The sequence below is a fragment of the Schistocerca nitens genome, chromosome 2, assembly GCF_023898315.1.
Source record: "Schistocerca nitens isolate TAMUIC-IGC-003100 chromosome 2, iqSchNite1.1, whole genome shotgun sequence".
In the NCBI taxonomy this organism is placed as follows: Eukaryota; Metazoa; Arthropoda; class Insecta; order Orthoptera; family Acrididae; genus Schistocerca; species Schistocerca nitens.
Window position 1 is genome coordinate 1,057,936,146 of NC_064615.1, and position 15,057 is coordinate 1,057,951,202.

Here is a 15,057-nt window from a genome sequence, read left to right on the forward strand (position 1 = left end):
GAGCACTGATGTCACATTAAATATCGGAATTTTGGCCAATCGGCTGTTGTTACGAGCATACGATTGTGTTTGATGGAACCTACCTACCGATATTCTCTCATCAAACTAACCGTTGAGATCGTGAGAGCAACAACGTTGACCAGGACAGAGGCTGTACCCCCTAGTGTCGCATTGAATCGAGTGCTCGATGCTGGAAGGCTACACTGAGCTGCATTATCCACCAGCTAACGGAACCTGTATCACTATTAATTTTCTCGATCACAGACATAATCCCTTGTAGCATTTGGAAGCTCCGAGACTTCGTGAAGTCTGTGTGACATAACTTTGCGAATTACAGGCTACAGTAGGAGATGGCCCTTTAGCACGACAGGTCTGACGATGACGGCAGAGGAAGTGGTAAATCCTACGCGATAACGTGATAGGAAATCTCAGAAACATTTATCGAATTGGATATTGTAGTGCCTGTGTTGTTAAGAAGAACGATGCAATACAGGCACTGCAACATTGTATTTATTCGCCGATACCAGGCAGCGAAAATCTAATTGAGTTCAGTAATTGAAAGACGTGTTCGAGTAAAGGTTGTAACGGAGGAACGACGACCTAGGGAAGGGTGGCTATGGCAGTGGGTCGCGCACGGATAGCCGAGGCGGTTATGACGAGAGACCCAAGTAAAGCGGGAAATCCAGGTTCGAGTCCGCGTCAAATTTTCTTCTGCTCCACTACTTGTCAGGGGACACGAGACGCTTCTTGATACGTACGTGCACGTGCACGTAATTTTAATACACAATGACAACCAGATTGCTATGTTCAGTGAATTTTTTAGACGCCAAATGTACAGAAAGTAGTCGAATGTGTGAGCTCAGCAGCTGCAGCTATGAACTACTGGTTTATACAAACTCCTGTATAAACTATGAATGATGCCAATGTCGCACAGTAGAGGAGTAAAGCATTCACAATTTTCGATGGATCAGTTAGTCGTCGATGTTCCTCTCTGTCCTCATTAATAACGCGCCTGGAATAAATAGCAGAATTTGAAGTGCGGACAGGCGGCAGCATCGAATATCATTACACGTGTTCATGGAGCAAATGCGAGATGAACACGATCGACTGAGTCTCATAATGTGAGCTGGATAATTTAATTGCCACTATGCATGCGGTCGTGCAGGTAACAGCTGCCCTTCAACCACTTTGTATTGAAGCGTTTGAAATTTTTTCATGCGATATTTAGTTCCATGGCTTTGTAGAAAACCCGATAAAAGTCGTACCTTATTTTTTTAAAAAAAATATTGTTACCAAAACATTCGTACATTTTCAGATTCAGTGCTTGTAGCTAGCACTTTGGAAAGTCAGAATTACTTCTGGTGGTGGCCTTTTTGTAACAGAAAAATCTAACAAGTACACTAAATTTTGCTTAATGGGTGTAATACACAAAGCTATCTCAACTACAGCTACACCGTTGGATGTTCAATGTGGGTGCTAAGTTGCTGGATTTAGTCACTTCTGCCTATACCACAGGTGCAGCTTGTGATGGTTTACTGAGATCTGTATTTTTAGTTTAGATTTGGTTTTTAGTTAATTACTATTATCCAATTTCACAACGTTCAAGAAAGCCCATTTATTTCGACGTCAGTTTATGTTACATAGTTCTATGCTTTGAAATCAGTAAAATAAATAAACAAACGTTCCCTAATCATCACGTGAATAATATTCCATATATGAGGACAGAGGATTTTAGAATCTTACAAAATTATGAACTTTAAATTGCAGATCAACTGTCGCCCATATTCATGTATTAAAAAATGTTTATCACCTTTAGAGCCACTTATCTAAAGACATTTCGTAATTCAACGTATACAGGGTATTTGAAAAAAATAAAATAAAAAAATAAAAAAACAGTGTCACATTCCTTCAAGAGGTAATATTTATCAAAAGTTATATGTCCGGAAAATAATACCTGCGGCCAACAGACCACCGTCCCCGATTACAGTTCTACCAGCTGATTCTAGAGCAGACTGCTAAAGATCCGAGTTCACAGTCTGCATTTTATTTACAGAATAGGAAAAATGCACACGATACAGTATAGTAACTTACCACAGTACGAAGGTATGGGCAGATGCAAATCGTTCAGTCATAGAGGTGAGACACCAGAATCCCTCCAGCATCAGTGTATGGGCAGGAACTGTCGGTGACAGACTCGTAGGGCCATACACTTTACCGAACAGATTAACAGGTGATGTGTATCAGCGACGAATTACCAGCGCTATTGGAATATTGTTTGCGGAACGACAAATATTGTTTTCTATGGATGAAGGTGCACCACTCCTTTATCTAGGAATCGTACAATAGTGCCTCTCCGCAATGTTTCCTGGGCGATGAATTGGTTGAGGAAGCACGGTAGCATCGCCAACCGTTCATTTGAAACCAATCAGTTGTGTTCCCAATCCATCGACGTTATGTAGGCGTTGCAGTAGCGCATTACCAATGTATGTGACGTAATCCAAATAGAGCCACGTGTATTGGGAAGTTCGTAATGATTCGTTGTCAAGAAGAGTTTAAGAATGTGTCAAGATGCATGGTAACCACATATAGGAATGATTGATTGGTTCTTATCTCAACAGCTATTGATTTCCGGACATATTATTACACGACCTTTTCTTCTGGTTTTGACTGATATGACCTCCTAACCTCCTATAGGAATGTGTGACACTGTTTTTTAAAACACGCGTAGGATTTTCGTTTAGGCAACTTCCTTACGTTAAGGAGAACTCTGTTTTGAATCTTCCGCAACAGCCGCGCTAGTTATTACAAAATTATTACGTAAGTAAGCACGTTTGTTAACAAACATTTGTATTCAAGCGTAAAATACCCTATACGTATTAGAGAGAACCGCTAACAGGTACCGGCCGCTCCCTTCCCTTCAGTTTTCTCTCACTAATCTTGTGATCCCTTTCTAGTAACTATGTCCGTTACCCATTCACTCAATACGTAGTTTCATTAACGTGCTTTCTATTCAGTCCAAAACGATGTCACGATTTCAGCCGGAACCTACGAATATGTGCCTACGTACTAAGAATAGTGTACCCATTAGTCATATTTTAATGTACAAATGATGATTTAAGAGATCATACCAAATGGTAAGCAAACCGTTTCCTTTCTGTAACTGTTTCAGTGATAATATATGCAGCTATGGCACTTGTTTCGAATTTTTAGACTACTGTCCAGCATTACTGGACAATAAAGTATTGTGCATGCTGGCGAACAAATACATTACAGAATTTACAACTACCAGAGAAATTCATTGCTAATACTTAATAAATGAAGTAATATAGTCAAAACTCTAGACTGATATTTGAAAATATCATGTTCTTCGGAACCGTGACAACTGCAATTGCAATGATAAAAGACGCCGTCTTGGTCGGTTATAATGTTTTATGTGTGCTACCAGTTTCGCTTTGTGATAGAGACTGTCTTCACATCCACATAAATGATGAAGGAAGAAGAAAAGAGATGTACAGTACCAAATCAGCAGTAATTTGATATTAAATCATAGAAACAGTGTCATTATGAAAATCACATAGCACGAAGTAGTTCAGTCCTATCACTTAAAAGGAATCAGCAGGACGAGGATTCACTGAAAATTGCTAAATGGATGGCGCTTTACGGAAAGTTATGTTCTCAGCAACATAAATCTATGTCATTAGTTCAGAGCTCTAATATAAATAAAACCCAATTAAATTGTGAGTAAAAATTTTTAAAGTAACAGCACAAACGGTGATATTACGTGATTTAAAAACTTCAAAAACACTTGAAGTTAATAGTGCAGATGTTAACAAGTCCAGAGGAATCTCTTAAGTGCCAGTGACGTACAAAATCTATTCAAGGCCCTTCAAAATGATTTGCAAGAGCAGTTAGATTCTAGGTCGCTGAATGCCGAGAGGAATTTAGAAATGGCCGGTACTGGGAAGAACAATTACGCATTTCATACTGGTTTTAAGGAACTCATGTGTAAAGCAAAATTCGTGTCGTACTCTTTTGTAGACTTCCAAAAATCCTACGACTCCGTAGACAGAGAAACACTCTTCAATATAGTAGAACGATTCGGCCCAAACAAATATGCTTTAGCAACACTTGAAGAAACATCAACACAAAGTCTAAAATAAAATTCCGTGTGGATATTTCAGAACTATTTGAATTAAAAACTCCTGTAAGGTAAGGTGATCCTCTTCGCTCTTCAGGTGCGTTTTGGGGGAGGTAATCAGCGAATGGAAACTTATATTTGAAGCAAAAGAAATCCGAGAAATCAGACAGACATAAAAACGCGAACGTCAAACTCAGCTAACTAGCCTTTGCAGATAATTTAACAAACTTTTCGGAGAACACTGACTAAACCACTGATCAAATTAACCTACTGAAAGAGACGACGAGAAGGCTGAATTACAAATTTCTGTAGAGAAGTTAGATTTCACGTTGAACTTTACAAATACTACAACATTCCTATGGACAAGATAGACAGACTCAACAGAGTGAATAAATTAAATTACTCAGGGGAAATAATACAGCCAAATGGTCTAGATAAAAAAGGAAACACAAACAGAGAGATGAAAATAGAAATGAATTATTAGTCAAGGAAGGACATTTAGAATAAATAATCAGTCTCTGCTAAACCAAAAATCTAGCCCTGCAACACGGTCATAAAATTGGAGTGCCTCTATGCAGCGGAATCCTTAGTCATCAACAAGAAGGTATATACTGAATAGTTGGAGCCAAAGGAAAGGAAGGTACCAGGGAAATACTCGGTCCGACATAAATTGGGAGAACGTGAGTGGGAAAACGTACTGAAGAAATCTACACCCAAACTGGAATCTATCTGATGCCCTTAGGAAAAAGTGAATTTCGCTTTAGGGTTACTTTATTCGAATTAACCCGGAAAATTGGCTAAACAAATACTCCTCAAGTGTATTACGGCAAGACTACCACACAGAACCTATCCAGTGTGACATGAGAAGCACAGTGTGGGCTACATATTTCCACATGGTGTCAACAGCTAACCATTCATCTGTGTCACACGAGGCTCTACAGGCTCAAAGGGATAACAGCCCCTTAATACACTGGTAGAGGCCTTCATATTGTATCCTGGATGTTTTCAAGCCCACTTACAAGTTTTGCACACCTATTTCTATAAATCCCATAAATGTCTAAAGAGATAATTTTGAAACTGTGGGTGTAAGCTAAGATATTGAGTAAAGCGCTTGGAATTTTACATGAATTTTGTATTACGCTTGCAGAATTGTAATTAAAAAATGTTAACATTCTCCTACTCGATATATTAAGAAAAAACTCATGAGAAAAGATCGCTATATGCAAAGAGATTAAACAGAAAATTTTGTAGAAACTTCCTGAATAGTTTGCGTTGTCCTCATCATTTCATCATCATTCCTGAAAAGTGGCGAGACTAGACTGAGCAAAGGTTGGGATTTTGTATGCGCGCTGATAACCGCGCAGTTGAGCGCCCCATAAACCAAACAACAACAACATCATCATCATCATCATCATCATCATCATCATCATCTTGAACAGTTTCTGACAAAAAGATACATAAATTACTTTTTTAAAATAAAATTTTAAATTCCATAAAAAGTTAAATGACTCTAATGACTTGTAGAGAAGTAGTTGGAAGATGTAACTACTCAACAGATTGATTCACAAAAAGGTATGTGTATTTAATTTATAAATGTTTCGTGCAAATAGGTTCAAGTATGATGAATTAAGGAGGAACGTTGTTGAAAAACACACAGTATTTAAAACATGCATCAAATCCACAATTTCAAAGATATGGCAATGAAATTTTGTACCACACTTTATATGAAATGAATACAATTACTATGATACTCCTTGGACTACACATATTTAACTTTTTTATGTAATTTAAAGAGGTTTCTATAAAATTCTCTGTTTAATATCTTCGCATATAGTGAGCTTCTCTCACGAGGTTTTTTGAATGTATTGAGTGCGAGGATTTTAATAGTATTTTAATTATAATTCTGCAAGTGTAATACAAAATTCATGTACTTCCAAGCACTTTACCCAATGTCTCAGCTTACAGCCACAACTTCAAAATTAGCTCTTGACACATTTATTGCATTACTGGTAGTATTGGTAGCATTGATAGAGGAACAGAAAAGAATATGTGTGTGAGACAGATAGACTGGGAGCTGATGACTTCTTTGTTTCTTGTTTGTTTTGCACGTAATTAGCACCGCAAATCTCTCAGTGTCAGTCCACTGTGTATTATACACTTATAAAATATAAACTGCATTTTATAAGTGATAAAAATTTGTTGATCGCGTAACATCTGCGCATTTGTGTAATAAAAACAATTACCTTTGATTCAAGTACAGTTTACATGCATTTACATTCATAAAATCTGTATTATTGTTGTTTCGTGTTCTGATTAGAACCTTCATCATGATCAAAGGCAAGACTTTCTTTCAGTACTGATAAGTTCGAAAGTTGTTTACGAATAACAAAAACACATTTTACATACAATCGACGAACTATTGTTTTTCTTTTGCGGTTACTTGATTTTACCTTTATTTAGGAAATTGTGTCGTCTGGCACTATATGATAAAACTGTATTGGTTTCTATTTTTACTACAATTTCCCTCTGTTTCAAATTACAAATCAACTATTTTCTAATGGAACCAGAATTAAATATTGACGATTTCAATTTTGCAATAAATACTGTTTATTTTTAAGTAAACGGGCAGGCCCTTTACGTGAAGACTTTTATATATATTCTCACTCAGTTTAGACAGTTCACCGCTTACAGTTTGTAAAGGAATCTAGTAAGACACTGACTGCATACGCCAACAAAGTGATCGAAGTAGGTAATGCTCAATAGGTATGCAACCTCTAGCATACAAGTAATGTGGTTATGATCTTAACTTACCAAAACGACTAGGAAAACTACCACAATCTCCGCTTACTTACTGTCATCTGCGGTAGCTTACGATATTTTTAAAACTCTAGCGGTAGCACACAGCGGCCTCCCCGCAGCTGCAGTTCCAAGATGTTCTACCATTTTCCACTAGATGGGAATGGCATTGTTTTCACAGCGGCAGGGGACTTAAATTTGTGATAGTTAAACCGATTTGCCGATGTATCTATAATTTACACACACACACCTTCTTCGTGCATCTGTCGATTAGTGAAAAACCGTATCAAAATACCTAGCGTAGTTCCTGATATTAGCACAGCCATAAAGAGAGGAATCCCGCAAAGGCCTCCAGTTTATATACTGAAGCGCCAAAGGAAATAGGATAGGCATACGTATGCAAATACAGCGATATGTATACCATGCAGAATATGGCACTGCAGTCGGCAACGCCTACATAAGACAACAAGTCTCTTGCGCAGTTCTTAGATAGGTTACTGTCGCTACAATGGCAGGTTATCAAGATGTAATGATAATTAAATAGACACCCTCGCTGCATACAGGCGTTGATCTACTTCTTTGGGGACATGTTGAAAATGTGTGCCCCAACCGGGACTCGAACCCGGGCTCTCCTGCTTACATGGCAGACGCTCTATCCATCTGAGCCACCGCGGGCACAGAGGATAGTGCGTCTGCAGGGACTTATCCCTTGCACGCTCCCCGTGAGATCCACATTCCCAACATGTCCACACCACTACATTCGTTGTGCGCCTAATAGATGTTTGCCCATCATACTCATTACTCGTGGCAGATTAATCTACCAAGTCCCGTACGAGTTCGGGCATAGCGTGTGCGTTCGCACAAGAAGGTCAATGGCCGGGAAGCCATATTTTAACTATATATGACGGTGTAGTAACTGTTCCCGAAAGAACAGTTACTTTGGATGACCATGCATCTTTGCTAGAAATGAAATGATAATTAAATAGACACCCTCGCTGCATACAGGCGTTGATGTACTTCATTGGGGACATGTTGAAAATGTGTGCCCCGACCGGGACTCGAACCCGGGATCTCCTGCTTACATGGCAGACGCTCTATCCATCTTTTTTTCTTTTTTTTATATGTTTTTTTCTTTTATTTTTTATTTTTTTCAGAGAAAAATATTGTGCCCTTGAAAGCAGTTTCCTTCGGCAGCTATACACCGGCGGAGTCGCTGTTCCCTATCTTGGTAGCAGCGTTGAAAGGCTTCAGCTGAAAGGGGCACATTGTTTTTAATGCTCTACAGAGTACCAAACTGACGTCCGCTTAAGATACGTTTCAATTTCTGGAAAAGAAAAAAAAGTCACATGGGCTGAGATCAGGTGAACAGGGGGGCTGTGGAACAAGAGGAACAGCTTTTCAGCTCTAACACTCCGCGATGGAAGTGGTAGTGTGACATGGGGCCCGTAGGACGGCAATCCGTCACGCTGACCACTCAGCTATCTTTTTTTTATTTTATTTTATTTTTTTTTTTTTTAGGCGACGTTGGGGGCGCGGGGGGCAAAGTGGGCAGGGGTCGAAACCTGAGGCCTGGCCACAGTGTCCCCCTCACCACCACCGAGCCTATGGTGCTTAGGGAAATAGGAGACACAGGAATCAACAGTAGTGGAAGGCGTTGTTATTTATTTATTTGCATGTGTGTTTGTAAGATTCACTAATATCATGAAATTATGGGAACACATCGGCGAAAAAGAAAAGAAATATAAATTCTGGTCAAAGAAAAGGAAGGAAAAAGGAAAAGCAAAAAGAAATAAAATCCGCGCAATCTGCGACGCGCTCTCCCATCCGCGGAGGTCAGAAGTAGAATAGATCGTAGGCAGTTGAAACTCAGACACCGCCGGGGGAGGAGCCAGGCACCCCCCAGCTCAGTCGAGGTCTAACAAAGACCGCTCGAAGATAGTTAGCAAATAATGTTCGTAACGTGGCGAGCGTTCGAGAGCTGCATGGGCTGTTCGTAAATAGGTCCAAAATTCGAGGCGGGATTTAGGTCCCTCATGAAAGAGATAAGCGACCGCCCATCCTTTGACCCACGTAATAGCATGACATTTGGCGGCGGGAAAATGTCGGTCCTCCGGGTATAGAAACATTCGAGGTTCGATTTTGTCTGGTGGCACCCGGAGATAGCAGGCAATGATTTGCTGCACGAAGCGCCATACATCTTGCGACGAGGCGCATGTCAGACGGTGTTCATCAGTGTCCAGTTGCTGGCAAAGGAGACAAAGAGGGGATTCTGACAAGCCAATGTTGTGCAGGCGCTGCTTCGTGGCAAATTTCCTGTTGACTATGTGATACCACAGTGCCCGGACGTTCGTAGGGAGGAAGGGCTGGTGGACGGTAGTCCACACTATGGGCCACTGGACGGAGGGATGTTTGGTCTCCATCACATTCCGGGGAACACAGCGCAGCAACAGGCTGTAAAAATCCTTAGTCCTAGGTGGGCGTGTATCTGGAAGACTGGTATGCATGTAACTGTAGTCGACAAAAAAGGTCGAAATATGGGACAAATAAGGCACGATATGGCCGACAGACACCGGTGGTGAGGTGGAAGCAGGTAGGAGGACTTCAAGCAGGCTGCGTGTTAGAGATGTACCCTGGCCTATCCACTGTTTTCTCATGGTACTCATGTACAAGGCTGCAGCTCGCATACGGACATTGACGAGCCCGACGCCACCATACCGTGAGGGCAGGGTAAGTGTCTCATAACGGACTTTAAACATTGAACCAGCCGTGAGATAATAGCCAAAAGCCGCCTGAAGGTTGCGCCCAATTGCAGTTGGCAGAGGGAGAACTTGCGCGATGTGAACCAATTTTGATGCCACATAAAGGTTAATAAACTCAACCCGTTGAAGTGTGTCCTGGCGGCGCAAGAGGTTCTGGCGGACGTCGTTGCGGATGACGTGTAACAGGCGACGGAAATTCGTTGCCGCTGTGCGTGTTACCGTGGGGGTGAAGGTAATGCCCAAGTACCGGAAAGTCCGCACAAGCGGCAGGGGTGCAACTTCACCCTCCTGGAGGCTTCGTCCAATGTGCATTGCAGAAGATTTGGCGACATTCATGGCACTGCCAGCGACAGCCCCATAACGGGTAATCAATTCGAGGACTTCTCGAATCTCAGATCCGGAGCGAATGAGGGGGAGGAGGTCATCAGCATATGCCCGACAGCGAAAAGTGTGTTGGCGTAGGGTGATGCCAGAGAGCTTGGTCGTCAAACCACCAATAAGGGGCTCAAGGGCAATGGCATACAGGAGGGTAGAGAGGGGGCATCCCTGCCGTATCGAACGGCAGATAGGTACCGGCCCTGCTAAACGTCCATTGACTTGGACACGTGAACTGGCACTGTCGTAAAGACGCCGGATGACGTCGAGAAACGGAGGGGGGATGCCCATTCGGGCTGCCACCGAAAACAGGAAACGATGACGCACTTTATCGAAGGCGCTGTCGAAGTCTATAGCGACGACCGCTGCCCGGAGTCTGCAGGCCGCCGCTATCGCAATTAGTCGCGGCATTCCCCTGTGGCAGTCTGTATGTTAACCTGTCCGCCAGGCGTCGTTTGCTCTGGCGAGAGGATATGAGGGAGTGTAGTTCGGAGCCGCATTGCCAGTAAGCGCGCGAAAATCTTGTAATCGGCATTGAGTAGGGTGAGCGGTCTGTAACTCGTGACCATCGAACCTCGGGCTGGTTTGTGGACCGGTATAATGATGCCCTCAGCAAAGGCGGGTGGGATTGCTCGGTCAGATGTCATCAGTTCTTGGTACATAGTCGTCCACCGTGGTGCCATGAGGTCCCGAAAGGTACGGTAAAACTCAATCGGTAAGCCGTCAAAGCCGGGCGATCTGTTGACTGCACCCTTGGCGATGGCATGGTTGACTTCGTCTAGCGTGACCGGCACTGTCAAAGCATCCGCCTCCGTGTGGGGGAGGGTGCGCGTGACGTAATGCAAAATGGAGTCGTCTGCTGCAGTTCCAGCGTCTTCTTCACAATAAGTACGACGGTAGTGCTCGACTAATGCGTGGACGATGTCATTCTGAGTGGTCACCTGCGGTCCATGAGGCGTGGTCAGAGTGCTGATGATCTGCCGACGACTCCGTCGTTTGTCGGACACTATATCATGCATGGATGGAATTTCTAATCTGAGCCACCGCGGGCACAGAAGATAGTGCGTCTGCAGGGACTTATCCCTTGCACGCTCCCCGTGAGATCCACATTCCCAACATGTCCACACCACTACATTCGTTGTGCGCCTAATAGATGTTTGCCCATCATACTCATTACTCGTGGCAGATTAATCTACCAAGTCCCGTACGAGTTCGGGCATAGCGTGTGCGTTCGCACAAGAAGGTCAATGGCCGGGAAGCCATATTTTAACTATATATGACGGTAGTAACTGTTCCCGAAAGAACAGTTACTGTGGATGACCATGCAGCTTTGCTAGAAATGAAATGATAATTAAATAGACACCCTCGCTGCATACAGGCGTTGATGTACTTCATTGGGGGCATGTTGAAAATGTGTGCCCCGACCGGGACTCGAACCCGGGATCTCCTGCTTACATGGCAGATGCTCCACGGTGGCTCAGATGGATAGAGCGTCTGCCATGTAAGCAGGAGATCCCGGGTTCGAGTCCCGGTCGGGGCACACATTTTCAACATGTCCCCAATGAAGTACATCAACGCCTGTATGCAGCGAGGGTGTCTATTTAATTATCATTTCATTTCTAGCAAAGCTGCATGGTCATCCACAGTAACTGTTCTTTCGGGAACAGTTACTACCGTCATATATTATCAAGATGTAATTGAGTTTGAAACGTGGTTTTGTAGCCAGCGCACTAGAGCGATGAGACCAAACATATCTGCGATATCGATGAAGTGGGGATTTTCCCGTACGACCATTTCATGAGTGTACCTTGAATGTCAGGAAACCGGTAAAACATCAAATCTCCGACGTCGCTGCGGCCGGAAAAAGAGGTCCAACGACGACTGAAGTGAATCGCTCAACGTGACAGAAGTGCAACCGTTCCGAAAAATGCTTCAGATGTCAATACTGGGCTATCAGCAAGAGTCAGCATGCGAACCATACAATGAAACACCATCGATATGGTGTTTCGAAGACCCACTCGTGTACTCTTGATGACTGCATGACACCAGTGATATGATTGGAAAGAGGTGGCCTGGTCGGACGAGTCTCATTTCAAATTTGAATTGGAGACTCTGTAATTGTGTGGGACGTCTACAGTTCAAGTGATATTGGACCCCTGATACGTCTACATACGACTCTTACAGGTGACACGTACGTCTGATCACCAGCATCCATTCATGTCCATTGTGCATTCCGACGGACTTGGGCAACTCCAGCAGCACAATGCAACACCCCACACGCCCATAATTGCTACAGAGTGGCTCCAGGAACACTCGCCAGACACGAACATTGCTGAGCATGTCTGTGCTGCCTTGCAACGTGCTGTTCAGAAGAGATCTCCACTCGCTCGTACTCATGCGGATATATGGACAGTTTTGCAGGATTCATGCTGTCAGTTTCCTCCAGCTCGACGTCATATATTAGTCGAGCCCATGACACGTCGTGTTGCGGCACTTTTGCGTGCTCGCTGGTCCCCTAGACGATATTAGGTAGATGTACAAGTTCCTTTGGCGCTTCAGTGTATATCTAAAGAAGATAGATAATAACATAGACAAATGTAATGTATTGAGAATAGATAGAAAGTAGGATCCTTTATTGTATGATTATATGATAGCGGAACAAACACTGGTAGCAGTTACTTCTGTAAAATATCTGGGAGTATGGGTACGGAACGATTCGAAGTGGAATGGTCATATAAAATTAATTTTTGGTAAGGCGGGTGCCAGGAGATTGATTGGGAGAGTCCTTAGAAAATGTAGTCCATCAACAAAGGAGATGGCTTACAAATCACTCGTTCAACCTATACTTGAGTATTGCTCATCAGTGTGGGATCTGTACCAGGTCGAGTTGACAGAGGGGATAGAGACGATCCAAAGAAGAGCGGCGCGTTTCGTCACAGTGTTATTTGGTAAGCGTGATAGCGTTACGGAGACTCTGCAAGAGAGGCGTGCTGCATCGCAGTGTAGCTTGCTGTCCAGGTTTCGAGAGGGTCCGTTTCTGGATGAGGTATCGAATATATTGCTTCCCCCCTACTTATATCTCCCGAGGAGATCACGAATGTAAAATTAGAGAGATTCGAGCGCGCACGGAGGCTTTCCGGCAGTCGTTCTTCCCGCGAACCATACGCGACTGGAACAGGAAAGGAAGGTAATGACAGTGGCACGTAAAGTGCCTCCGCCACACACCGTTGGGTGGCTTGCGGAATATAAATGTAGATGTAGATAGTCTTTATGCATAAATTATGTCAAGATTATATTATTTAATGTGTTAATGTATACAGAGGGTACTGGGCTTTTACACCAGTCAAATGTTATCTGTATTCTGGTATAAAGCGACTGCATACAAGTTTGACATCAGTATATGAGACTTTTTATTGTGTAATTTGGAGAAACAGTACGTTGAATAGCATTTGTAACGTAGATTGGAAAAATATATCTGTAATATTCGAAAGAGAAGACTAGAATGAAATTTTGATTTTTCTTTTGTTTGTGTAACTAATCTGATGATGGGTCACACTACACGAAACCGCTCGCCTTGTGAAAATAAACACAGCGATCGACAGGCAGAATGTAAGGGTTTTTGTTCTAATTTTATTGGCAATTACTCGGATTTTGAACCGAGAGGACAGAGTACACGCACGCCACTTCGAAAGACTCCGAAAGATATGTGATTTCATTGGTTCCTTGGCCTCAGTAGAGTCCCGTAGCGAGTAGGGGTGTACGCGAGGTAACAGTGCGGAAGGCGGTGCAGAGCGAGCCGGCCGCGGTGGTCTAGCGGTTCTGGCGCTGCAGTCCGGAACCGCGGGACTGCTACGGTCGCAGGTTCGAATCCTGCCTCGGGCATGGGTGTGTGTGATGTCCTTAGGTTAGTTAGGTTTAAGTAGTTCTAAGTTCTAGGGGACTTATGACCTAAGATGTTGAGTCCCATAGTGCTCAGAGCCATTTGAACCATTTGGTGCAGAGCGAAGCTCAGACTGCGCCCTGCAGCATTCGTCCAACCCCGCCTGGGGCGGTATTTACCTGCTCGCGCAGCCTTCATAAAGGCGCGAGCAGGCGCCTCGCCGACAAACACTCGAGCCGTGGTCGCATTGTCGGACACAGGCGGGCTGGCTAAATATTTTCCCTGGCCGTGTGCACAGGCTGTACAAAGAGCACGCCGAGCCGCCACGCGCTGCCCCGTGCCGGGTCGATAGCGGGCGGCCGGCCGCGTTCTTGGGCGCCGCCGACCGTGGCCGGCCGAGCACGCCCCACTTGTCGCGGTACAGGCAGCAGGTGGCGGTGGCCGACACGTGAACCACGCCAGAGGCTCGGCCGGCGCCCCAGTCACAGCAGGAGTTGGCGCCGGCGCCGAAAAGCGGCTTTTTCGAATGAAACGTCGCGACCACGTAGGTGTCAACACGGGGGTTGGTTGGTTGGTTGATTTGGGGGAGACGGGTGTGTGTGTTGGGGGGGGGGGGGAGAAGGTCATCGGTCCCACTGGATTAGGGAAGGATGGGGAAGGAAGTCGTCCTCCCGAATACTAGTCCAGAGTGCTAACCACTGGTAATGCGGAGGGCTAAGAAAATTGACACTCGTCTTTTGTCTTCCTCTGGCCTGCTTCAACTGGTGGAGGACCACCTCGTCCTCGGTTTTGTGGGCAAACATGACGAACAGCGGCGTTCCAGCTTTTTACATAAAGACACTTTTTTTCCCCCATCAGTCTTTTCACTGGTTCGAACAGGCCCGCTACAAGTTCCTCACCGAGAGAGGTGGTGTAGTGGTTAGCACTCTGGACTCACATTCGGGAGTAAAGTTCAGACCCGCGTCCGGCCATCCAGATTTAGATTTTTCATGATTTCCCTAAATCGCTCCACGCAAATGCCGGGATGGCTCCTATGGATGTGCACGGACGATTTCCTTCCCCATCCTAGACACAATCCAAGCTCGTGATCCGTCTCTAATGACCTCATG

The 15,057-nt window shown here is 44.1% G+C and overlaps 1 long non-coding RNA gene and 1 other non-coding gene across 2 annotated transcripts in view; both read right to left on the minus strand.

Annotated features, from left to right (window-relative positions):
- LOC126234786 (uncharacterized) overlaps window positions 1-15,057 on the minus strand; it is a 514,880-nt gene that overhangs the window by 196,157 nt on the left and 303,666 nt on the right. The window lies entirely within an intron of this gene.
- Trnat-ugu (transfer RNA threonine (anticodon UGU)) lies at window positions 7,536-7,610 on the minus strand. Its single transcript has one exon. It is a non-coding gene; the product is annotated as a tRNA-Thr (tRNA).